Below are 24716 nucleotides of genomic sequence, written 5' to 3' on the forward strand. Positions count from 1 at the left end.
GGCACCGAGGCGAGATTTATCGAGCCCGCTGACATTAGTTCCGTACCCTGCCGCGTCGGGAATTGAGCCCCGGTCCCGGGCCGACCTCTGCTTCTGGGTCTGCCGCCTCTAACCGGTGAGCCACACTTATATAATTCTCCAAGCCTAATTGCTGTTAAAATGTATTCCTGTGTGAATTTATTATTTGTATATATAAGAATTCTAACCACTAGTATATGTAGTACATTTTTATACTTACTACCATTCCTACGTGATTTTAGAGTTTATCTGTTTGTATCTCTTCCTTGAGTGACTTTCAACTTGTACATGTACAATGTTTTCCTGTTTTTATCTCTTCCTTGTGTGACTTTACACCTTGTACATTTGCAATTTTTTTTCCTGTTTTTATCTCTTCCTTGTGTGACTTTACACCTTGTACTTTTGCAATTTTTTTCCTGTTTTTATCTCGTCCTTGTGTGACTTTACACCTTGTACATTTGCAATTTGTTTTCCCTATCATCTCTTCCTTGAGTGACTTTACACCTTGTACATTTGCAATTTTTTCCTGTTTTTATCTCTTCCTTGTGTGACTTTACATCTTGTACATTTGCAATTTGTATATGTTTGTATCTCTTATGTAACTCATGTAATCCAAAGTCCTTATGTAACGCAACTGGTTCTTTTGTAAAGTGCTCTGACACCTTCGGGTAATGTTCGATCTATATAAAATCGCATTAAATAAAATAAAATAAACAAACTGATTAGCAGGCTCCCTCTAATACCATTTAGCACCTCCTCCATCCAGCGGTTCCTTGGCTGTACCTCTAAACCCCTTCTCCCAACACCTGCCACCGAAACCTTTGATCCAGTCTTCTTCCCCCTCCTACCTCCACACTTCGGAATCCGTTATACTTGCACCCCCTTTGTTGTGTCTTTTACACTAATGTTTTTGCACCTATCCTTGTAATACCGACTTTGCACCTTTGATGATTCCAGGGTACGTACAGGTCCAACTACCAACTATTCCCCTACCTGCACCTCGCTTAGTCCCACCCGCAAGGCTCCCCCTCCTTCCAGCAGGATCCGTTCCTTCTTCCTGCTAGAAGCTAGAACAATCCCAGGACACACTGCGCCATTCCCACGCCAAGCATGGCAGTAGCGCATGCGCAAGGTAGTGTCTATCTTGTGAACTGCTTCCGGGGTCTGTGGGTGGATACCACTCTTCTATGGGCCTGGTTTTAGAGTGGTCGCTCGAGCATGCCCCGATCTGAGCCGCGTGTCTGAACAAACTTTTCTTGTGGCAATAAAGGTCCGACATTTCGCATCGTTTCTTAGTAAGTAGAAATGTGTTCCTAATCGGCGTGGGCGTGTACATTAAGATTACATTCCAACTCCAGCTCTAGAATATTTGGAGAAAGCATAGCCCCCTCCCCAAATTTACATACTACATGCCAACATTTTACAATAGAAACGTCAGAGATTTTAAGAAAATAATCTGGAGAATGCATTTCTTCCATTAATGTACAGGCAGTTCACGGCGGGAAACAGCCAAAATAAAGTCCTTTTGGTTTTGAAAATCGTGAGTCTCCCGCCTGTATCCGGCATGTATGCAGATATTCCAGGAGGCTGTTTACCAATATAACTCCAGCCCTGAACTTCTTTTGAGGAAAAGGTATCACATCGCCAAGTATTTTTTTTGGGGTGGGGGGGGATGAAAAGTTTTGGAAAAATATTTAATTTTGAGTAAGGTTACCTTGCCGCACTGAGCTGTATGTAATTAGGTTAAAGCCCAGAACTGAATACTTTTATCCTCGTGTCACGGAGAGGTGCAATGATGACAACATTTGTTTGTAGCAGTTTAAGGTCAGGGAAGGAAGGCTCCAGTAAAATATTTTTTTACACTTGTGGTACTGTAAAGATGCTCCTGGACACAAGCTGCTTAGAATAACTTTATTCTTAAGACAACACGCCATAAGCAAGTCCGCATGGCAGTGAACAGATATTGTATGAACTGTCAACTGTCAAACTCACACAGCTGTCAACATTCCAGCTGGGAGCTGACCAATAGGGAGCAGGGGAAAAGCACGCGCAAGGGAGGGAAGGAAAAGAAGAAAGGACTAAACACAACACATCTCCTTCCCAATGGAACAAGGGAATATTATACACTTGCAATGTGCTTAAGTAATGGTATATTCAAGATTGTAATTCACACACAAAGTCCTTATATTTACTAGGTTTACTAAGAATGCGGCCGAAACTGCTGGTGCTTGTGCTGGCTCCTCCAACACCTTCCGTGTGCCCACTTCCAGTGTCCTCAGTGGATGTGTTCGCCCCACTGGCAGTGTCATCAGTTCCTTTAGGGCTGGCATCACACTTCCCCTCTCCATTAACCGAAGTCTCAAACTCAGAATCTGTACAACTTGTCTCCACACTTTCCTGTGGCTCCACCGACTCGTCTGAGCTCAGAGCCCTGTCCATTCCAATAGATTCTATTCCATCTTGACTTGGTCGCGTCCTGACATTCATGTTTTCCATTGGTGCACAGACTTGGTTATGTTCTACACCATCCTCCTCATCAGAACATTCTAAGTGTCGATCGTTTTGCTCATAGCCGCCATCTTTTTCTGTTTGTTCCTTTATTTCTGAGCTGCGACACATTGCCATCCTAGAAGCATGCCATACTTTTCCATCACTAAGTAAAGCTGAGTTACAAAAAACTTCTACCACATCTAAGGGTGCGGTATATCTATCGTTCCCTTTGGCAATGTGTCCACTTTTCTTTATCCTCACCTTGTCCCCTACTTTGATGTACACTTCTTTGCAGTTCTTGCTCCTGTCATGTTTTTCCTTGTGAATATCTTGTGCGACCTCTATCCGTTCTTTTATCTTTTCCATTGTCCATCCAGTAGTTCTCGCTGATTTGAGCCACCCGATGTTGTCCTTAGAAATGGGCGTTCTCCCTCTCATTATTTCGAATGGGCTTACTAATGTCTTTTCTCCAGGAGTAATTCTGTACCCCCATATCATCGCTTTTACTTCCTTCCTCCAACACTTCCCACTTTTGTTTGCCAATTGGATGGTTCCTTTAATCACCCGATTAAATCTTTCCACGGCACCATTACCTGCCGGATGATAGACTGAAGTTGTTTTATGTGTGATGCCATTCCTATTGATGTATCTTTTGAAAGCTTCTGAAGTGAATTGACTGCCGTTGTCACTGACAACAGTTTTCGGAATACCTTCCCTGGTGAACACATCGTCCATAAATGTTAATATGTCGCTTGTGTCAACCTTTTCTTTGCACACCTTTATCTCTGGCCATTTAGACAGATGATCCACCATCACTATTATATACACCTGTTCGTCTTGCCATCTTATTGGTCCTGTTATGTCCACTCCAATCCTATCCCATGGCATGTTAGGGCACGCCAAGGGTTTTAGTGTTGGCCTGAGCGTTGTTTGAGATTTGTCTGAATTCTCACAATCAACACAGTCCCTTACCGCTCTTTCTATCTCAATGTCGCAGCCCGGCCACCAGTACCAACTTTTTATCCTTTGTTTAGTTTTATTTATGCCCAAATGCCCTTCATGACATATTTTTATAACCCTATTCCTGAGAGTTTTGGGTGGTATGATTTTTCCTTGTCTAAAGACGAGATTGTCTTCCACCGAAAGTTCGTTCCTCAATTCCCAAAATGCTCGTATTTCCTCCTCCAGACATTTTTTCTTTGGCCACCCTTTGACTAAGAGTTCACGTACCCTTTGTAATGTTGCATCTGTGAGACTACTCTGAGTCCACTCCTCTTTTTGGATGGTAGGGAATTCCTCGCAGACACTTGCCACGCATAACTCTTCTTCTTGCTCCATACTCTCCACATTCTTCAATGGCAACCTGCTCAGAAAATCCGCCACCACATTTTCCGCACCGGGCAAGTATTGAACATCATAATTATAGTCCAAAAGTCTTAATGATAGACGTGCTAGTCTGGGTGACGCTGTGTACAACCCTTTCACAGTTAACACTTTTGTAAGTGGTTTATGGTCGCTTCGTAGTACGATTTTCTTGCCCCAGATGTACTGGCGAAAATGCTCCATTCCCCACACACAGGCCAGTGCCTCCCGTTCTATCACTGAGTACCTCTCTTCTGTTTCTGTCAATGAACGAGAGGCAAACGCGATGGTCACTTCTTTTCCTGTTTTTTCTATTTGTGTAAGTACCGCACCAATTCCTCTCCCACTTGCATCTGTGGTGATGACGCACTCCAATTCTCCGTCGAACCCTTGCAGGGGAGGTGCAGCGCAAATTTCTTTCTTTAACTTTTTGAAACTTACTTCACAGTCCTTTGTCCACTCAAATTTGTTTTTGTTCTTCAATAGTGTTCTAATATCGTAAGTTTTGGTTGAAAAATCCTTTACGAACTTTGAATAGTATTCAATTAAACCTAAAAATGCTCTTACTTCATCCTTGTTCGCGGGTACAGGTGCATCACTGATAGCCTTTATTAGTTCCTTCTTAGGCTTTATCCCTTCATGTGTTATTTCGTGTCCCAAATAATTTACGCTACTTTTGCTGAATTTGCACTTCTTGTATTCTGCGGTCATCCCGCACTTCTCCAATTTTTTTAGCACTTGTTGAAGTCTGTTATCATGGTCTTCTTGATTTCTACCCATGACTAAGATGTCGTCTTGGAAGATGAGGATGTTCCTTACACCTTTAAATATTTCCTGCATGAGCCTTTGAAATAACGCAGCAGCAGATGCTACACCAAAAGGGACTCTTTTAAACCTGAAGCACCCGAATGGTGAAATGAAAGTTGTAAGGTGTCTACTCTCAGGGTGCAATTGAACCTGGTGGTACGCTGCCGCAAGGTCAATGGTAGAAAACACACTCATTCCTTTGGTGAGTGACAACATTTCCCCAATTCTTGGTAGCGGGTATTGGTCGATTACTATATTTTTATTCAAATCACGAAGGTCCATGCATAACCTAAGCCTACCATTAGGTCTCTTAGCGACAACTAAGGGTGCGACCCACTCCGCAGATTCTGTTGGTTCGATTATATCTGCTTCTAATAGCTTGTTAATTTCTTCCCTTACCTCTTCCTTTATCGTAATGGGTATTTGTCGTACTTTGTGTAGGCAGGGTACTGCGTCCTCCTTTAATTTAATCTTGTGTTGAAAGCCTCTTAACTTTCCGATTTTTCCATTAAAAACCCCCGGGAACCTTTCCAAAATGCTCTTGTCTAATAGAGTGTCATGTTGAACCACTAAGACGGGCTCCGCACTGTTGGGGTCGAGAGTAATGCCCAGCTTTCCCTGGTCTCTCCATCCTAATACAGACGGCCCTGTTGCTGCCACATAAAGTTTACTGGACATTTCTCTTTCCTTGAAGAAGAAGGGTAATTCTCTGAATCCCAAGAGTTTTATAGGTTCCCCTGTAAAGGTTTTAAGTGTAATGTCAGGTTTTTCCAACTTCCTTCCTACGACCTGTTTAAACTTCCCTTCCCACACACTGTGGTTGACAATGGTGCAAGGCGAACCCGAGTCCGCAATTATTTCTAGTTTTACACCCCCAATTTCAACTTTGCACATTGGTTTTCTTTTATTGCCATTGTCTTTGCTTTTGTTATCCTTTGCCTCTTTCACATTTAACACACAGAAATTATATTCCGAATCATCTGACGAGTTTTCCTCATTCTCTTCTTCATCACAGACATATTTTATTCTCATTTTTCCACTCCTCTTGCATGCTTTCTGGAAATGCCCTACCAATCCGCACTTACTACATTTGATGTTCCTTGCCGGGCAGTTCCAATCATTAGCCAAATGTCTGTCACTATCACAGCGATAACACCTAAGGTCATTATATGTTCTCTCCTTATTGTATGTTTTTGTACTGTTTCTTTCCTTGTTGCTATAATTAGTTTTTTTTTTTCTTGTAGCACTCACTTTGGCTACCACACTTGTCTCTTCACTCTTCCCTTTGCTCTCATTAATCACTTCCTTTGCACATCTTCCTGTGAGTTCCGCTTTTTTCACAATGTCGATTACCTGTTGTAGGGGCTTTTCACCTTTGGCCCATAAAGCATCTTGTATATTTTGATTTGAGGTACACATAACTATTTGGTCCCTAATGAGATCGTCGTGTAATACCCCAAATTTACATGTGAGTGCTATGTTTTTTAGAGCTGCAACATACTCATCAACGCTTTCCTCTTTACTCTGTTTCCTCCTGTAGAATTTATATCTATGCACAGCTACACACACGACAGGCTTATAATACGAATCCAAATCCTCCAAAGTATCCTCAAACACATTCCTGTCCGCCCCCTCGTGGCTCCTTTTAGCAATGTTATTGTATACCTTTAAACCACCTGCCCCTAAACTGTGCAACAAAATTTTTTTCTTTTCCTCAGGTTTTAATGCCTCATCCTCCTTGTCGAATGTTGATATATAATTACAGAAGTATTCCTTCCACTCTTCCCATTTAACATTAGGAGTACCTTCTCCTTTCAAAAAAGGCTCAGGTGGCTGCAAGTTGTATACGTTGCTGTTTGCCATATTAGAATGTTCGTGGTATTACTATATATATGTATTTACTCCTTTATTTAACGTGTACTTCAGCTCACACAATACATAGAATTACGTGTTTACTTAAAAGGATACGATAATTTCTTTTCCTTGTAGCTTTCACTGATGTACTCAGTGACTCGCGTTGCATCAAATAGATTGTGAGAGTGTTTCTTTAAATTTTCATGTAATTTCTCAAAATGGCGCCTAGCGCGATGACGTCACAACCGCCGTTGCGTAGCGCTGATTCTCCTCACATGAAGAGCCTCCTCACACGATACTGACGAAGTGAGTTTTTTCTTGCTGTTTACTCTTTTGTCCTTCGTTCACCACAATGTTTATCCAGCAGACTTTAGTCATTCAAGAGACGCCACTTACTTCAAAGCTTCGAAGTTCCGTTCATAAGCCTTTAGCGCACCTCTGATGGTCTCGTAAATTATCTCCTGCTCAGTTCATATAGATGTGCTTTAGGGAAGAGTACATTAAACTCACAATTCCGCACCTCCGCTCCTGCTAGTACTTCAAATGATTGACTAAGAAGTCAATGTTCCGCTTCGTGACAAGTCGTCAAACCATCTTTTAGTCCGGTTCCCTTGTCAACGCGTCTCCCTCACTCAAAATTGCTTCGCGTAGGTTCACTGGCGTGTTGTGTCCTCGTCGCCAATTTGTAAAGATGCTCCTGGACACAAGCTGCTTAGAATAACTTTATTCTTAAGACAACACGCCATAAGCAAGTCCGCATGGCAGTGAACAGATATTGTATGAACTGTCAACTGTCAAACTCACACAGCTGTCAACATTCCAGCTGGGAGCTGACCAATAGGGAGCAGGGGAAAAGCACGCGCAAGGGAGGGAAGGAAAAGAAGAAAGGACTAAACACAACAGGTACGTGCTGCGTTTTAAAGACCATCGAAGCCTGTAACATTGGCCGGAACTAGCAGCATAAAGGATTCTGTAGAGACCGTGTTACTCGTAATACTGGCCACCAGCGGGCCCTGGATATTGCAGTCAAATATTATCCTAATCCTGTTGCGTTTTTTTATTTTTGTGTAACTGCCACCTGTTGTTAGAATACTTTTTAATCTATCTCGTATGTATCTGTAACGTGCAAGTATGTAAATTTCCTAATGTAATGTACTTGGTTCTATTGTGAAGCGCGCCAACTCCTTTGGGTAGCGTCCGCGGTATATAAAATTGCATTAATTAAATATAGAGGGCCGCAGAACCTTACAAGATAGCAGCTTCACTAGGTGTTCTCCAGCGGCCCTCTTTTGTGTTAGCTGACTGCCTCAGTGACGCCCTACATGGCACTGGCAGAAAGCAAAGGGCCTTCAAAAGTCATCTGTTGCGGTTTCACAGCCGACTTTGAGGGCCTTTTGCAAAGCTTCCTTTGTTGCTGACTAGTCTCTGCCCGCAGCTCTGACTCTGTCTGCAGCTTGCTCTCCCTCGCCATTATGACTGCAGCAGCCAGCTTCACTCCTCGCAAAACCGCTTGGTGGTCCATTCAAAGTAGGTTCGCCGAGTGCTTTCTGCTTGTTTTTCCTTTTGATTCTTCACTCTTGCTTCTGTGTGATTCTTTTTGTGTCCACATTTCTTATTTCTCCTTTCTCCTGCATTTCAGCATTCGTTTCCGATCTACTCTCTTGATGCTGGATCCATCTGTCCTCCTAATTTTCAGTCCACAATTACAGTATCAGTCTTTGCCCAGACAACGTGAAAGAAATGATCTACAGAAGAATACTCACAAAGCGTAATAATGTAATGTGATTATTAATGTGTAACATGTTTTCAAGGGAGCATCAAAAGTGATATGCTCTGAGCCCTGTCTGCAGCCCATGAGGCTGTCTTGGAGGACATAAATAATAACCCACGTATTAGTCCCATTGGCGATGTATTTGGTGAGCTGTTTGTCGTGGCACCAAACACACAGTTTCACGTCCAAGCAGAAACTTAAACAACGTTTTTAAGGGGGTTGCGTGTGAACAGAAACACAAATATGACAGTGGGCGCCTACCGTAAAACTTTCCATCCAGTCAGGGGATCCAAGTCTGAGAGCACATCCATTGTAGAGCGCCGAATTGGGGTCAGCAAGCAGCGCCCAGAGGACAACACAAAACAGCAATGGAGCGAGCCGTGTGTGTAACTAATGACACCAGCACCGCCCCTCACGCTCTCTCTCTCCATTACACCGATAAGCAGTTGTCACAAGATCTTTCTCCACCCCTCTAAAATCAGCCTCCCCTCGCTTGTGACCTAACTTTCCCCACAGATAGCCCTTGCTGCATCGCCCACACCACCTTGTTTCCCCTGTCTCTGCCGTTTAAACGCTGTAATAGCCTCCCACAGATCAAATGCAATGTGAAATTTGTTATCTATACTACTATAATAAAGTAAGAACTTTCAGGCTTTGAGGCGGGTAAACTCGGGAACCACGGCGCCAATCTACACACCCGATACACCGTTGAAATCGTCAGGGTGTGTAGATGGTTATAGGCTATATAAATATAAAAAATAAACGTTATTTACAAAATGGATATAAAAAAAAGTAGTCCCTCCAAAGTAGCGCCGGCCGCGACGTGCGTGCTCACGTCAGGAGCACGGGGAGGAGCGGCGGACATGGCGCGGGGGAGGAGCGGTGACGCGAGGAGCTGCGGACAGTCCAGCGGCGGTGCGAGCAGCAGAGAGGGGGACATGGCGCGGGGGAGGAGCGGCGGCGGACAGGCGGTGAGGAACAGAGCGGCGAGGAGCGGTGACTGAGGAGCGGCGGCTGAGGTAAGGCTCCTGGGACAATGTCGGGGCAGGCGGGTGTCGGGCCAGGCGGGGGACGGGGAGTTACAACAGAACAGACTACAAGGCAGGCGGGTGTCGGGGCAGGCGGGGGACGGGGCGGGCGGGGGCATTGGCTGCTGGGCAATGTGGGGGGAGGCAGGAGTAGGGCAAGCCTGAATGCTCCCGGACAAGGTCGGGACGGGCTGCTAGTATATATATATATATATGGCTGTATGTTTTTGTCTTAATCATGACGTTTTATTCTGACACGCCACACATGGAATAATGCGTATGCCCATCTGTGGGCTTAACCACTTGATTACATTCTATGTATAATGTCAATCTGTGTTATATATATAACACACACTACAAGATGGCCGCACCTATTCCATGTGAGGTGAAAGTCCCCTTGTTTATGTCCATGCCTAATTGAATGTGGGAGTGATCATTATTTGTTTAAAACAATGTCGGAAGTTAACACAGTGCATCACACACTGACGAAGGCAGACCGCCGAAACGCGTCTGTGTGCACCCCTCCGCTAAATAAAATCTAGCGCGTTTAAAAACTTCATCCTCGAGTGCTGTCTTATTCTTTCCGTGAGTTGGAGGGATTTGGAGCGTCATATATATATACACGCCAGTAGGTAGTTATAGTTAGGATCGTTTTCCATAGGAAATCCGCAACATTCTATTGGGAATAACTTTGGCGCCGAATGAGGGTTCTGACTGTAATTTTCCTTAACTGTGCCACCAGTTGAAGCGTCACTGATGTCCCCCTGTAAGACATCCGCCACAAAGCAGAGCAGGTACACGCCTGAGCCACACATCAACCCACTTGGGACTTATTTTGCTGAACTTTGACGTTGGTTAAGCGCACCCACTGTGGAACAATATTTTCTTGCATGCACTACATGCCCCACAAGGCCAGAGTGATGGCCACGCCTATCGGCTGAGGTATGTTTATCAGGTGCATGCGAACTTGGCGCTTTCCAACTTCGTGAAGAGACGCTGCTGACGAAGGGAACACTCCCGAAACGCGTTTGGTGTCTTTATCATTTTTTGCTGTGTACTGGGATTGTGAACCTGCTTGCAAGCTGCTGAATTGAATAAATGAAGCTTATTTCATTTCTTGTGGCCTCCTTTCGAATGGGGTTCCTGTTAGTTTTGGATGTTTAAACGGCCCTCCCGGTCGTGAAGGAGGCTCACTGCTGTTGCGGGTCCTTGCTGATGCCCGATGGTTTCAGCGCGAGGAAAGAAAGATCGGATGTCGTACAGGGGTACATCAGTGACGCTTCAATTGGTGGCTACAAAGCAGAGCAGGTACACGCCTGAGCCACACATCAACCAACTTGGGACTTATTTTGCTGAACTTTGACGTTGGTTAAGCGCACCCACTGTGGAACAATATTTTCTTGCACGCACTACATGCCCCACAAGGCCAGAGTGGTGGCCACGCCTATCGGCTGAGGTATGTTTATCAGGTGCATGCGAACTTGGCGCTTTCCAACTTCGTGAAGAGACGCTGCTGACGAAGGGAACACTCTCGAAACGCGTTTGGCGTCTTTATAATTTTTTCCTGTGTACTGGGATTGTGAACCTGCTTGCAAGCTGCTGAATTGAATAAATGAAGCTTATTTCATTTCTTGTGACCTCCTTTCGAATGGGGATCCTGTTAGTTTTGGATATATATATATATATATATTTAAAAAACCTATTAAATTCACTGAAAAAAAACCATAGGTTTCACACCAGTTATAGTTAGGTGGAAATTTTACTCGCATAAAACCATTGAAATTCCCACGTTATAGTTAGTTGGACTCACTATAACCCCCTCCCTCAAGTGAAAATCCTCAATAATTCACTTCAATCAGGGTCGGTCCCTCAGGCCTGGAAAAGCGCCATAATAAAACCTACCTTTAAAAAAAAAAACTTTTGTGCCCGGACATTCTGAGCAACCTTCGTCCCATCTCCCTCTCCTGGGTAAACTCCTTTGGTGTTTATTATGTTACAAATGGTGAATTGGGCCACGCTAGGTCTCTAAATGTTCCCTTAGATCAGAGGTCTTCAAACTTTTGGATGCCGAGACCCCCCCCCTGTCGACATTTTCAGGTGTAAGGACCCCCTCATGACAAAAATTTCCAAACCTGTAGGCAGAATCTGCACATGCATCAAACTCCAGCTCTGGTCCAGGCAGCACAACAAGTTTTGGTCCCAGAGCAGGAGCGGGCAAAAAGCCTGGATTCATGGCTCTGCCAGTGCCGCAGGTTAACAAACTGTTTCCTAAGTCTACATACTCAGGGGCAGATTTACAAGCCCCTGCTCCACCACTACGTCACTTTTTGTGATGTATTGGTGGCGCAGGGGGCCCCGCCATATTTACAAGGAGATGAAAAGCCACCCTTCCAGCCTTTTCCTCTCCTTGTAAATATGGCCCCTTAACATGCAGCACTGTGCGTGGAAGGGGAGTGTTCCCACGCAACACCCATTGAACAAGACACATCTCCATATTTATGAGAAATCGTAAATCTGGAGATGCATGTGAATTCTACACCACACTAGAGGTGGCGTAGCGTGGCACAGCGAGGAGAAATGTTTTAATTTCTCCTCAATTTTTCCTCTTTCAATGCGTGCTGCATTCTGCAGCCCCCTCGATATCCGTGAAAGAGTTGAACAACCTCAGAAGGTAAGGTCGAAGCTGTGACTGGAACGTGCGATAAAAGGACCGGGGTAGGACATCCGGCCCGTAGTTTTCCCCAAAGGTCCCTCACGGCTGCCGTTATTTCCTCCTCGAGGATGGGTCCTCCAGAGTCTTCGCACACAATGGATGCATTGGCGTCCCCTCGTAGCTAGTTAGGACGGCCGCAACCGTGTCTGTAGATGGAGTCTCCCTCTGATACAGGGCGGCATAATAGCCCCGAAATGCCTCGCGCTAGTCTCTCTCCGAAATAGCCCTATTCCCATCCGGGAGCTGGACATTGGCTATGTGGGCCCTGGCCGCACTCACTCTGTCTCCCCGCCAGCAGGCGGCCCACCCTATCTCCTCCCTCAAAATATCGCTGCTTCAGCGTCAGCAGAGAGTGCTCTGCCTTGTTGGTGTGTAAAAGCCTGAGCTGCCCTGTCGGGTTGGCGAGCCGCCTCCTGGACTCTAGTGAAGAATGCTCCCAATCTTTTAGCTCGGCACGCTTTATGTCCTTTGCCAAGCTGTCCTCCAATTTACAAGCCTCGCGCGATCGATAGAGAGGTGATGTGTCCCACACCACAGGGAAGGGCGTCTCCGGGATATCATTACTAGTGAAGTAAGAGTCAAAGGCCGCCCGGATGCTTTCAAAGTCGGCTGCATCCCGGAGAATACTTGGGGGCAAACAACAACGCGTCTCCCGAGCAGGACAAGCGGCCGGGTCCTGCAAGAGCAGCTCAACATGAGCGTGATCAGACAACGAGATATCCGACATAGAGGCCCCTAGCATGTCCCGCACCAAATCATGCGAGGTAAATAAGAAGTCTATGCGAGAGTACGAGCGGTGTGCGTGAGAGTAAAATGAGTAGTCCCTCAACCCCGGGCAGTGGTAGCGCCCCGCGTCTATCAGCCCCAGCTCTGTTATCTGTGTGCGCAGAGGACATGGCCCCGGCTCCACTGAACAAGGCGTCACTATGATCCGTGTCCGGATCCCAGACTAAGTTGAAATCCCCTCCCATTACCAAAGAGTGGTCACCAGATGGAATCTGTTCCCGCAAAAGTGTCTGGAGGTATCTATCCTGCATCTGATTGGGCGCATATACTGTACATAAAGTAAACAGTCGCCTCCCTATTTTCACTGTGACTTTAAGAAAGCGCCCATCTCCACTCCTAAAAGGCTTAGTGTCCCCCCGCCTGAAGCCATTCCTGCACAATATTGCCATACCCGCCGTTTTAGAGTCAGCCGCAGCCCAAAACTGGAGAGAATATTTAAGGTGCGCCATGCACTTCATGTCCGCTTGCAACAAGTGAGTTTCTGGCAGGAATATGATGTCGGGGCTCTGCTGGAGGAGGTAGCGCCATGTTTGCCTCCGCTTATTGGGGGAGTTCAAGCCCATAACATTAAGCGTTAAGATCTTTAAGGGCCTAGGCAAGGTCGCAGTTATGCTGTGCATCAGTCGGGGCCCACCCATGACCCCACCCCGCCTCTGCAAGGGTATAGACACAGAAGAGACCTCCCCCATCCCCGCCCACTCAGAAGGCCGCAGCCACCCGATCCCCCACCCATCGCACACAGAAGAAAGAAGATAGAGGGGAAAAAAGGTCAGTAAGGAGCCAAGAGAGGAAGAGAAGGTCAAGAGCTCTTAAGGCGGCCAACCATGCCACCCAGCAATGGACGTCAACAAAGACCAACAGGGCCACACTGTACTGTCCCATTCACAAGGCATCCTCTACCCAAGGGAATCTTTTATTATTAAGCATTAATCTTTATCCTCTGGAATATATAGCTATTCCTTAAAAAAAAATGGCCTTAGACCTGGAACCTACAGGCCACAATGCCTACACCATTCGCTACCCAGCTAACCTCAATAAAAAAAATGCAATTAAGAAATTCAAACACCGTCTTGTGGTAAAAAATACGGAGACTCTTGTTTTAGATACATACTTCTGCACTAACAAGGGCATTGTTGCTAACGACCTTATCTTCCATACGAATAAACATGCCCAATGGAGAAATACCTTCCACGCTATGCTCCATATTTCCACAATGAAGAAAACCCCGTATGCCATCAAATTGACAGTCCTTGCTTCAAACCTTTATCCTCTGAATGCCACCATTACTATTTACAATAATGGTAATATTCTTATACAATCCACTGACGCGTATCTGGATATGTTTGACAATCAATCAATCAAAGACATTTATAGAGCGCACTACTTACCCGGAGGGTCTCAAGGCGCTGGGGGGGGGGGGGGTTGCTGCTACTGCTCGAACAGCCAGGTCTTGAGCTTCTTCCTGAAGGAGAGGTGGTCTTGGGTCAGGCGCAGGTCGGACGGGAGGGAGTTCCAGGTCTTGGCGGCCAGGTAGGAGAAGGACCTTCCTCCTGTTGTCGTTCTTCGGATGCGGGGGACGGCGGCGAGGGCGTGACTGGCTGATCGTAGATGGCGTTTGGGAGCGTAGAAGTTGATGCGGTTGTTGAGGTAGCTCGGGCCTTGATCGTGTAGGGCTTTGTGTGCGTGGGTGAGGAGGCGGAAGGTGATTCTTTTGTTGACGGGGAGCCAATGCAGGTCTCTCAGATGTCCGGAGATGTGGCTGTGTCGTGGGATGTCGAGGATGAGTCTGGCTGAGGTGTTCTGGATCCGCTGGAGTCTCTTCTGGAGCTTGGCGGTGGTTCTGGCGTAGAGGGCGTTGCCGTAGTCCAGTCGGCTGGTGACGAGGGCCTGGGTGACCGTCTTCCTGGTCTCGGTGGGGATCCACCGAAAGATCTTCCGTAGCATGCGCAGGATGTTGAAGCATGACGAGGAGACGGCGTTGACTTGTCTGGTCATGGAGAGGGAGGAGTCCAGGATGAAGCCCAGGTTGCGTGCGTGGTCTGTCGGTTTGGGTGCGGTGCCCAGGGCGGGGGGCCACCAGGAGTCGTCCCAGGCGGAGGGTGAGGCGCCCAGGATGAGGACTTCCGTCTTGTCTGAGTTCAGTTTCAGGCGGCTGGTCATCATCCACTCGGCTACGTCTTTCATCCCTTCGTGAAGGTTGGCTCTGGCGGCGGCGGGGTCGTTGGTCAGGGAAAGGATCAGCTGGGTGTCGTCAGCGTAGGAGATGATGTTGAGGTTGTGTTGGCGTGCGATGGCCGCGAGGGGACTCATGTAGACGTTGAAGAGGGTGGGGCTCAGCGAGGATCCTTGAGGGACGCCGCAGATGACTTCGGTGGCCTCTGACTTGTACGGTGGTAGACGGACTCTCTGTGTTCTTCCGTCGAGGAAGGAGATGATCCATTCCAGTGCCTTCTCCTGGATTCCGACGTTGCTGAGGCGCTGCACTAGGGTGCGGTGGCAGACAGTGTCGAATGCCGCGGAGAGGTCTAGAAGGATGAGGGCCGCTGTTTCTCCGTTGTCCATCAGGGCTCGGATGTCATCGGTGGCAGCGATGAGGGCGGTCTCGGTGCTGTGGTTGGCTCGGAAGCCAGACTGTGAAGGGTCGAGGGATCCATTCGTCTCGAGGAAGGCGGCCAGCTGTTTGTTGACGGTCTTCTCGATGACTTTGGCTGGAAACGGGAGGAGCGAGATGGGGCGGTAATTCTTGAGTTCGGTGGGGTCCGCTGTTGGTTTCTTTAGTAGGGCGCTGAGTTCGGCGTGCTTCCAGCTCTCCGGGAAGGTGGCGGTGTCGAAGGAGGTGTTGATGATGTCCCGCAGGTGGGGTGCGATGACAGCGTCGGCCTTGTTGAAGACGTGGTGAGGGCAGGGGTCGGTCGGAGATCCGGAGTGGATGGAGTTCATCATGCGGACGGTGTCTTCGGTGCTGATCGGAGTCCAGGCGTGGAGGGTGGTGGTGGGGGGCGGTGGTTCGGTCGTGGCGTGCGTCGGTTGAGGGCTGAAGCTGTTGTGTATGTCCGCGATCTTGTTGTGGAAGTAGGAGGCGAGGGAGTTGCAGAGGTCTTGCGATGGGGTGATGTAGTTGTTTTCGGCGTTGGGGTTGGAGAGCTCTTTCACGATGTTGAAGAGTTCCTTGCAGTTGTGTGCGTTGTTGTCCAGCCGGTCTTTGAATGCAGTTTTCTTGGTGGCACGGATCAGTTGGTGGTGCTTTCGGGTGGCAAGCTTGAGGGTGGTCATGTTGTCCGGTGTTGGCTCCCTTCTCCAGGCTTTCTCGAGGGCTCGGCAGTTCTTCTTGGAGCTCTTGAGTTCGTCGGTGAACCATGGGGCCTTCTTGCTGCCGGGTCTGCTGGGCGGGGTCCTCAGTGGGGCGAGTTCGTCCCCGCAGTTGCTGATCCACTTCGTGAGGTTGTCGGCGGCCTGGCTGGGGTTCGCTGAGCTGGCGGGAGGGTGCTGGCTCAGGGAAGCGGCGAGCTGGTCGGCTGTGATCTTGTTCCAGCTTCTTCGAGCAACCTGTTGCTGGTGGTGGTGGATAGTCGTTTTTCTGAAGGTGAAGTGGACGCAGCTGTGGTCCGTCCAGTGTAATCCAATGGCGTGGCTGAAGTCGATGTCTTTGCTGGATGAGAAGACGGCGTCGAGTGTGTGTCCGGCGAGGTGGGTGGGGGTGGCCACCAGCTGCTTGAGTCCGAGGTTGGCGAGGTTGTCGAGCAGGGTGATGGTGTTGCGGTCGTTGTTGTTCTCCAGGTGGAAGTTGATATCCCCCAGGAGGATGTAGTCAGCGGAGGTGAGGGCATGCGGGCTGACTAAGTCGGCGATGTCCTCGCTGAATTGTGTGCGTGGTCCCGGGGGTCGGTAGATCAGGGTGCCTCTGAGGGTGGTCTTCGGGTCGGTGCGGATCTGGAAGTGTAGGTGTTCGGCGGTAGTCAGGGTGTCGTCGGTGTTGGTCGTGATGTGGATGGTGTCCCTGTGGATGATGGCGATGCCTCCTCCCATCTGGTTGGCGGTGCGGTCCCTCCGGGTGATCTTGTAGCCCTCTGGGATGGCGATGGCGATGTCGGGCGCTGAGGAGTCGTTCATCCAGGTTTCCGTGAGGAAGGCAACGTCAGGAGCTGTGGTGTCGAGGAGGTTCCAGAGCTCGATGGCGTGTCTGTGGACGGAGCGGGTGTTGAGCAGGATGCACTTGAGGTGGTTGCTGCTGGTGTTTGGCTTGGCGGGTGCTGGTGCGAGGCAGGTCCGGATGCAGGAGAACTTGCAGGCGTGGCAGCTGAAGGGTCCGTGGGTGCGTCTCGGGGTTGCTCGGCAGCATCCCGGGATTCGGCCGGTGTTGAGTGCGTTGAGGGTGTCGGCGTCGTACGTCCGGCGGGCGGGCTGGGGTATGCGGGGACCAGGGGTCTTGGCCCTGGGCGCGGGCCAGGCGCGGACGGGCGCAGACGGGCTTACCTTTGGCGCGCCTTCGGCGCACAATCGGTGCTCCCGCTGCGCGCGTCCGCTGCGCGGTCGCTCTGGGGGCGTCATAAGTGAGGAGCCTGGGAGGGCGGGTCAGCTGGGTGGCGGGGCCGGCGAATGGGATGGAGGTGGGCGGGGCCGCAGGGAGTCAGCGGCGGGAGCTTCTGGGCGGCAGCCTCGACCCGGGGGCAGGCGAGGCGTCAGGCGGGGTGATCCGGGCGGCCCAGCGGCGGCTGGGTCGCTCTGTAGCTGAAGGAGGTCGCGGGAGGCGGGAGGGGTGATCCGGGCGGCCCAGCGGCGGCTGGGTCGCTGAAGCAGGAGCTGGCAGGCAGCAGGAGTGGCGGCTGGCAGGAGGGGTGACCAGGCCTTGACAGAGGCACAGTGGTCACTCCTTGCTCTACTCTACAGGCTTTTCCCTACTCTCAAGAAAGCAGTAAACAATAGTATCACACTCTCTGCCTCCTCCCATCGCCAAAACTTAGACTTCCCCCTAACGCCTCCCTCTCAGTATACCTGTTCAGACTCCAAATCGGACAAATGTCGCTTCTGTCTTGGTACCTATCTCTCCTGACATTTCAAATCCTCCAGACTCTCCCAATCTGACAAATATCGCCCCGGTCTTGGTGCCTATCTCCCCTGACAATTCTATTACAGGTATACATGGGTCCCCTGTGTGTTTGGTCTGCTCTCAGCCCCTATCATCAGTGGGACTGACTCCCCCAATAATCACCGCCAACTAGTCCATCTGTCTGAAATTACTCCTGATCCCCTCGTACCAGAAGATACATACATAGTCATTGATATCGATCACTCCAATTCAATATTATCCAGACCACTCTTGGTAGATAGCTCAAAATTGGATATGGCCATTATTGTCCCCCTCCCTCTCACACAGGGGATAGCCCAGTCCCCACTCACCTATTATCCGCTGCAACATCTGAGGGAACTCTTACATCTACTACATTCTTTTCGCCTATACAATCGCACATAAAGGATGGTCTAGACTCCACTCACCTACCACAATATCTGAAGGAACCCCGACAGTGGCTACACTCATCTCGCCGATACCATCATTGAACTCAATGACCCTTCCCCAACCTCAAGTGGGGAGCTATTATACCACTCCTGCAATAGACATGCACATTGATACCACGGACATTTCGTCTCCCCAAACAGCTCATACACCACCACCTATTACTTTCTCCCCCATCTCTGTCCTGATCGACCAAATTAATGTGTTAGCATCCAGCATATCTCATCTTAAGGATGATATGCTTAATCTTTCAACCATCACGAAAGATCTTCTTACCCTACATAGAGCCACCAATGACACAGTGAATCTGATCAGTCTCCAAACGAGAAACTATTGCTTCACTAATGCTCCCATTGACAACTCTACTCAACACAACCAAAACTATGCCCAACCTAGTATAACTACACCCTATGTCTCCCTCCCGATCAACACCATTCATGATAGTCTATCCTCCATCTCTGGGTCAAAGAGACCAAGCGATCATCTCTCCAACAGTGACATTGATGACCTTATATCCTATGCCCTGGATTCTGACAATAGTAAGTCTCATTGCAGCGCAATTCAATCCATTGTAACCAACCCCCTCAGAGAACCTACACTTAATAACAGAGCGGTTAACAGAGATAACCTCACACACATCAATTTAGGACTGACTGCCTCAATCCCCTCGTTCAACATGCTGAAGTGTGGGCTTTTAAATTGTAGATCTGCCAGCAAACATGCTACTGATATCTTCAATCTCATTTTAGATGACAACTTAGACATTCTGGTCCTCACAGAAACTTGGCTAAATAACTCCTCATCTCCCATTCTTGACCTACTGGTTCCTCCCTCCCATGATCTAATTCGACTTGATAGGATTGGGAAAATTGGTGGAGGGGTATCCTGCATTTATCGTAACTCACTATCAGTCAAACAAGCAGTCTCCATTGAACTGACTTTGTGCGATTATCTTTGCATCAATATCTCAGACTCTAAGCGCATCACTTGTAAGTTACACATATTTTACCACCCACCTGGTGATAATTTGACTTGTATTGATGAGATTATGGAGATCATGGCATCCAACTCCAACTCCCTAGTTCCTCATATTTTCTTAGGCGATTTCAACCTCCATTGGAATACTTCTAGTGATCATATTGTAGGCTGTTTTAAAGAATTTCTATCAGAGCAGGAATTATCCCAATTCTGTGATAGCCCAATGTATAACAAGGGAGAGACTTTGGACCTCATCATTGCAAAATCTAACATCATCCTACTGGAATCCATCACTCCCTGCGATTGGTCTGATCATTACTGCATCCTCTTCTCCATCAATACTGAAGTAATGCATAAAAGGGGACAACCGTCAAAGTTAAAGCAATGGAAACGGAATCTACAAAATATCAATCCCATCTCCCTAGTAAACCAGTGCAAATCCGCGCTGTCCCTAATGACTGACTTAACTGATGTTCATGAGCTTACAACCTTCTACAACGACAAGATGCTTGATACTCTGGACTCCACAGCTCCATTACAGGAAAAAAATGTTTCCACCAAGAGGTCCAAACCTTGGTTCAATGAAGACCTGAACTTGGAGCGTAGACAGCTAAGAGCTGCTGAATGTCTTTGGAAATCAGCTCCTAACACTCTCAACCTTGATCATCTTAGAAAATTAAGGAACTCATACAATAGGAAGATTCTTAAGGCAGACTTTTTCCGAACTCAGCTGAACCTAGCGAGCAACCGACCCAAAAAACTCTTTGAAATCATCAAGGAACAATCTTGCAATACAACTAACTACAGTGAGTTAAATGACCTGGCCACTCCTACATGTGATGTGCTTGCCAGTTTCTTCCTTGAAAAGACTAGAACTATTGAGCTAGACATCCAATCAAAGCTGGCCACCAGCCAACCTATGGCACTAGATCCTAAATTGGACGGTTTATCTGAAGACCTTTTTAATTATATTAACCCAAGGGAAGTTCCAAAAAACAATGCCTCCTGGCACACCTTCTCGCCAATCTCTCAACAAACTATCTACAACACTCTACAAGCAATCAACCCTTCCAATCATTTCTCGGATCCCTTGCCACCTGCCCTGTTCAAGATTTTAAAAACCTCTATACTACCATTATGGTCTAAAATTGTAAACGCCTCCCTGACTCAAGGTGTCATTCCGGACTGCCTTAAAATAGGACAGGTCACTCCTATACTAAAGAAGGCCGACGCTTCTCCAGCTGATCCTAACAACTACCGTCCTATAACCAATATCCCCACCTTGGCTAAACTATTGGAGAAATGTGTTCAAATTCAATTATGCAATCACATTGAGATCTTCAACCTCTTAGACAGTCACCACTCGGGCTTCCGAAGTGGGCACAGCACAGAATCTGCACTCACGCACATTATGGATGATATACTAATCATGCTTGATCGAAATGAATCATGCCTTTTAATACTTCTAGATCTGTCTTCCGCCTTCGATACGGTCAAGCACGATAAGCTCCTAGCCCTATTGGAAAGAAGGATGGGCCTCTCGGGCGTTGTGCTACAGTGGTTCTCCTCCTTCCTGAATAACAGATCTCAAAGATTCAAGATGAAGAACTCCCTCTCGCAACCATCCATGGTCACTCTTGGTGTACCTCAGGGATCTGCCCTTTCACCCATTCTCTTCAATTTGTTAATGGAGCCCCTGGCGAATGCTCTGAATTCTGCGAACCTTCTAGATCACCTTTATGCGGATGACACCCAGCTATACCTTAAAATCACCTCGCCAGATGACTTCGTTGCTCTTAATACTATGCTTCTGAACACGCAAAGCTGGCTCACCAACAACCATCTCATGCTAACCACCAAAAAAACGGAATTCATTCTCATCTCACCACCAAACTACACCCCAAAGATAGACCTCTGATTAAAACACCTAACCTCCTTTGACTGTGTCCCCCTCATCATAGACTCGGCTAAATCCCTAGGTGTCACCATTGACAAACACTTGAATATGCAGGCGCACATCTCTACTGCCACCAAGGGAGCTAATCACAAAGTGAGTATATTAAGAAAACTTAAACCCTTCCTCCCTCAGGATGACTTAAAAGTTGCTGTACAAGCTTTGGTACTACCAAGACTAGACTACGGCAGTACCGCCCTCGCTGGTCTCCCGAAATACAGGCTTGCACCGTTGAGAGCAGCTCTGAATGCTGCGGCTAGACTGGTATCAGGAACCAAAAGAAACCATCACATCTCACCAACCGTGAAAGCACTGAACTGGTTGCCTTATGAAGCAAGAATACACCTTAAAGTGGCGTGCATGACGCACAAAGCAATTCACAACAATACACCCAGCTACTTGGCGCTAAAGTTGGAAAAATCGGGAGGCTGCAGACAACTACGAAGTGCGAACACTCTACTTCTGAAACCCCAATCCTTCAGGAAGAAGAGAACTGGCTGTAGAGCTTTCTCAGGGATTGCTCCAAAGATTTGAACTCTCTACCACCCGAGTGCGTGGAATCACATCCCTTACTGTATTCAACAAGCATTTACAATGCAACGGTTTCGCCTTTGCAAAAGTTAGAGCTATTGGTATTGTAAATGACAAATTTTTTATTTATGTGTTGGTTTTGAAACAGATAAATAAATGGCATTGTCATTTACATTGCCAATAGCTTAATCTCTGATGAAAGGCGTCCAGAGACGTCATCTAGATTGAAACAAATCTCACCAAATTCTGTAGTAGACTAAAAACACACATATTCAGAGGCAAATAGATATAATTACGGCACACATATAAACAGCAGGCACATAAACGGGACAGCGCGGTATTCAATATTTGGTGACAATTGAGAGCTACTCGCTGCCCATCAGTACACACAATGGCAAATCTGTTCACGGGTACTCACAATACGAGATAGTCCGCGTCATTAGAACTTACAGTGGCAGGCATGCCCACACGGACAGCGAGATACTCACACGGCCATCAGCACCAACAGTCACCAGTATTCACAATGATTGGCATGGTCACAGGAACTGCGGTACTCACACTATGAGGCGCTGACAAACACTTACAGATAGATACTACGGTGCGTGCCCTATCTCGAAGGCCGAAAGTCAGGTAGGAGAGGCCTGAAAGGAGGCGCAGAGTCACCTGGCCGAAGGGTTCCTGCTGGATGGTGGAGCCCAGAATGGCTGTTCCTTCTGGTGAAGGAATTTGAGGGATGTCTGATCTGATTCCAAAATAAGCCGGAGTGGGGACTGCCGGGCAATGAATGCATGGCCCTGGCAGTCTGTAAAGGCTGCTGACCTAGTCTGAGTACCGATCCACTGTCAGCCGGCTGGAGCAGGTAGCAGTGGAGCCGTCTAGGGGTCCGCCCACAGTGAAGTAGGGCCAGTCCGGATGTCGGGCCAAGTGAAGGTGATGAGGATCCTGGGTCGTGAAGGGCGATCTCCAGGGGGCCGCCACGTTAGTCGGCAGTTAAACAATAGCTGCCGCCCCACACAGCACTCGCGGGGTTGGCCGGCAGCTATAAGTGGAAGCGCAATGCAAAAAAAAAAAGAGCGGCTGCCTTTGCGCAATAGCTACAGCTTGATTTTTAAGTTCTGGAACGGGCACACGGACAGCGGGAGGGGAGGGGCGGGAACGGGCACACGGACAGCGGGAGGGGGGCGGGAACGGATGAAACGAGGAAAGGCACGGACAGCGGGAGGGGGGGCGGGAAAGGCACGGACAGCGGGAGGGAGGTGCTCACCTGGACTTCCGGCGGCGGTTGGCCGCGGAATGACCAAAAAAAACATGTACGACCAAAAAAATAAACCCCGCCCACCGCCGCACTGACGTCCTAAAAGGGGCTGGATGAGAAAAAATCTCAGGAACGCCCACGAGTCGCCTCGCAGAATGACTGACGCCTCTCTCTTCCAATGGCTAGCCTCCATTTATGGAGCTAGCCAATGGAACAGAGAGGCAGGACTTTTGTCCATACTAGTAAACAAAAGTTTTCGCCTTGCGCGAAAGTCTGCTGCGCAGCTTTCGACGAGGCGAAACATAAAAAGGAAGTAAAAAGTCTATTAATGAACAAATTCATGTCCTAAATCTAAGTATGGGACGTATTTGGCTGCATGTCTTTTATCACATCCCCTGTTGCTCCACAATTGTTTGCTGATTAATGTTTTTCGTGGGATGTAGATCTGTGCGGCTGATCGCACAATGTGTAATGTAATTTGTTCTGCAGATGCTATTGCTCTATTATGGCAAATTGACATTTTGTTTGTGTTGATTACCTCTTCCACTGTTTATTCTTCTATTATAAAGCGCTCTGATACCCTCGTGGGTCTCGTTCGCGCTATATAAGACTTTATAAATAAATAAAATAAGGGTTCAGACGCACTCAGAGATGTCTCTCCCCAGGGAACAGCCTGGGGTAGGCCTACAGTTGTCTTCAAGAGCTAACATCACTAGAGCTCCAGTGCCCCCACCACCCTGGTCGGGAGCTGGAGCGCAGGTGTATGGCTGACTACCCAGGGGAGAGGAGTCACTGGCAGCAGTAGTGCAGGCATCGACATGTAGCTTACTTGCTGACCGACAGGTCACGGGGTGGATGGGTGTGATGGCGGCCCCTCTCGGTCCCCCTCGAGGGACCTGATGTGTGCTATAATGTCTTGCTTGGCCTCCGAGGCAGATCTCTCATCTAGTGGAGGGGAGTGGCAGTGGCGCTGCACAGTTGTCCAGGACGGCCTGGCTGGGATCCGCTCCTGACGCCGCTGTCGAGAAGGGCTGTGTGATGGCGACTCCGGTAATCTAAGCAGTTGCGCCTCCTCCCGATATGACCTTATTACTCTGTGCTTATTTTCCCACTGGAAGATGAGGGCAAAGGGATGGCCCCACTGGTAAGAGATGTTGAGGGCCCTTAGCTTCTCCGTCACTGGCTTGAAGGCTCGTCGTCTGTGCAGGGTGTTAGGGGCCAAGTCCTGGAAAATTTGAATCTTGTGCACCTCGTAGCTGAGATCTGGCTTGTCCCTTGCCGCCTTCAATATAGCCTCCTTTTTGGTGAAGAAATGCACCCGTGTCAAGATGTCTGGGAGAAGACCCGGTCTCCCCGGGGCCCGGAAACTCGGTGGGCCCGGTCCAAAGCCGACGGGGAAGCGTCCTCGTCCCCTCAAACCTCGTGGAGGAGATGCGCCTCATAGGTCATGATGTCCTTCCCCTCCGCCCCGATAGGAACCCCCCGGATACGGAGGTTGTTCCGGCGACTTCGGTTTTCTAGGTCCTCCTGTTTGACTTGCAGTTCTATATTTTGCTCTTCCAGTGCCGCCAGGCGTTGCCACAGTTGCTCCTGATCCTCTGTGCGAGCATCCACTGTTTTCTCCAGCCCGCCCACCTGGTCTCCCAAGTCGGTGACC

General features: G+C 48.4%; 1 protein-coding gene across 2 annotated transcripts in view; it reads left to right on the forward strand.

The window, feature by feature from the left end:
* The first annotated feature begins 1184 nt into the window (after positions 1–1184).
* Positions 1185–24716, forward strand: part of LOC144824029 (zinc finger MYM-type protein 1-like) — a 93147-nt gene continuing 69615 nt past the window's right edge. Inside the window, exons 1-2 of one of the 2 annotated variants that reach the window (XM_078683064.1) lie at positions 1185–1313; positions 1507–1651. The gene's annotated coding sequence lies outside the window, so the exon portion shown is untranslated. The remainder of the gene's footprint in view (positions 1314–1506; positions 1652–24716) is intronic. The other variant, XM_078683065.1, reaches the window with a different exon arrangement.

The sequence above is a fragment of the Lissotriton helveticus genome, chromosome 3_1 (genome assembly GCF_964261635.1).
Source record: "Lissotriton helveticus chromosome 3_1, aLisHel1.1, whole genome shotgun sequence".
In the NCBI taxonomy this organism is placed as follows: Eukaryota; Metazoa; Chordata; class Amphibia; order Caudata; family Salamandridae; genus Lissotriton; species Lissotriton helveticus.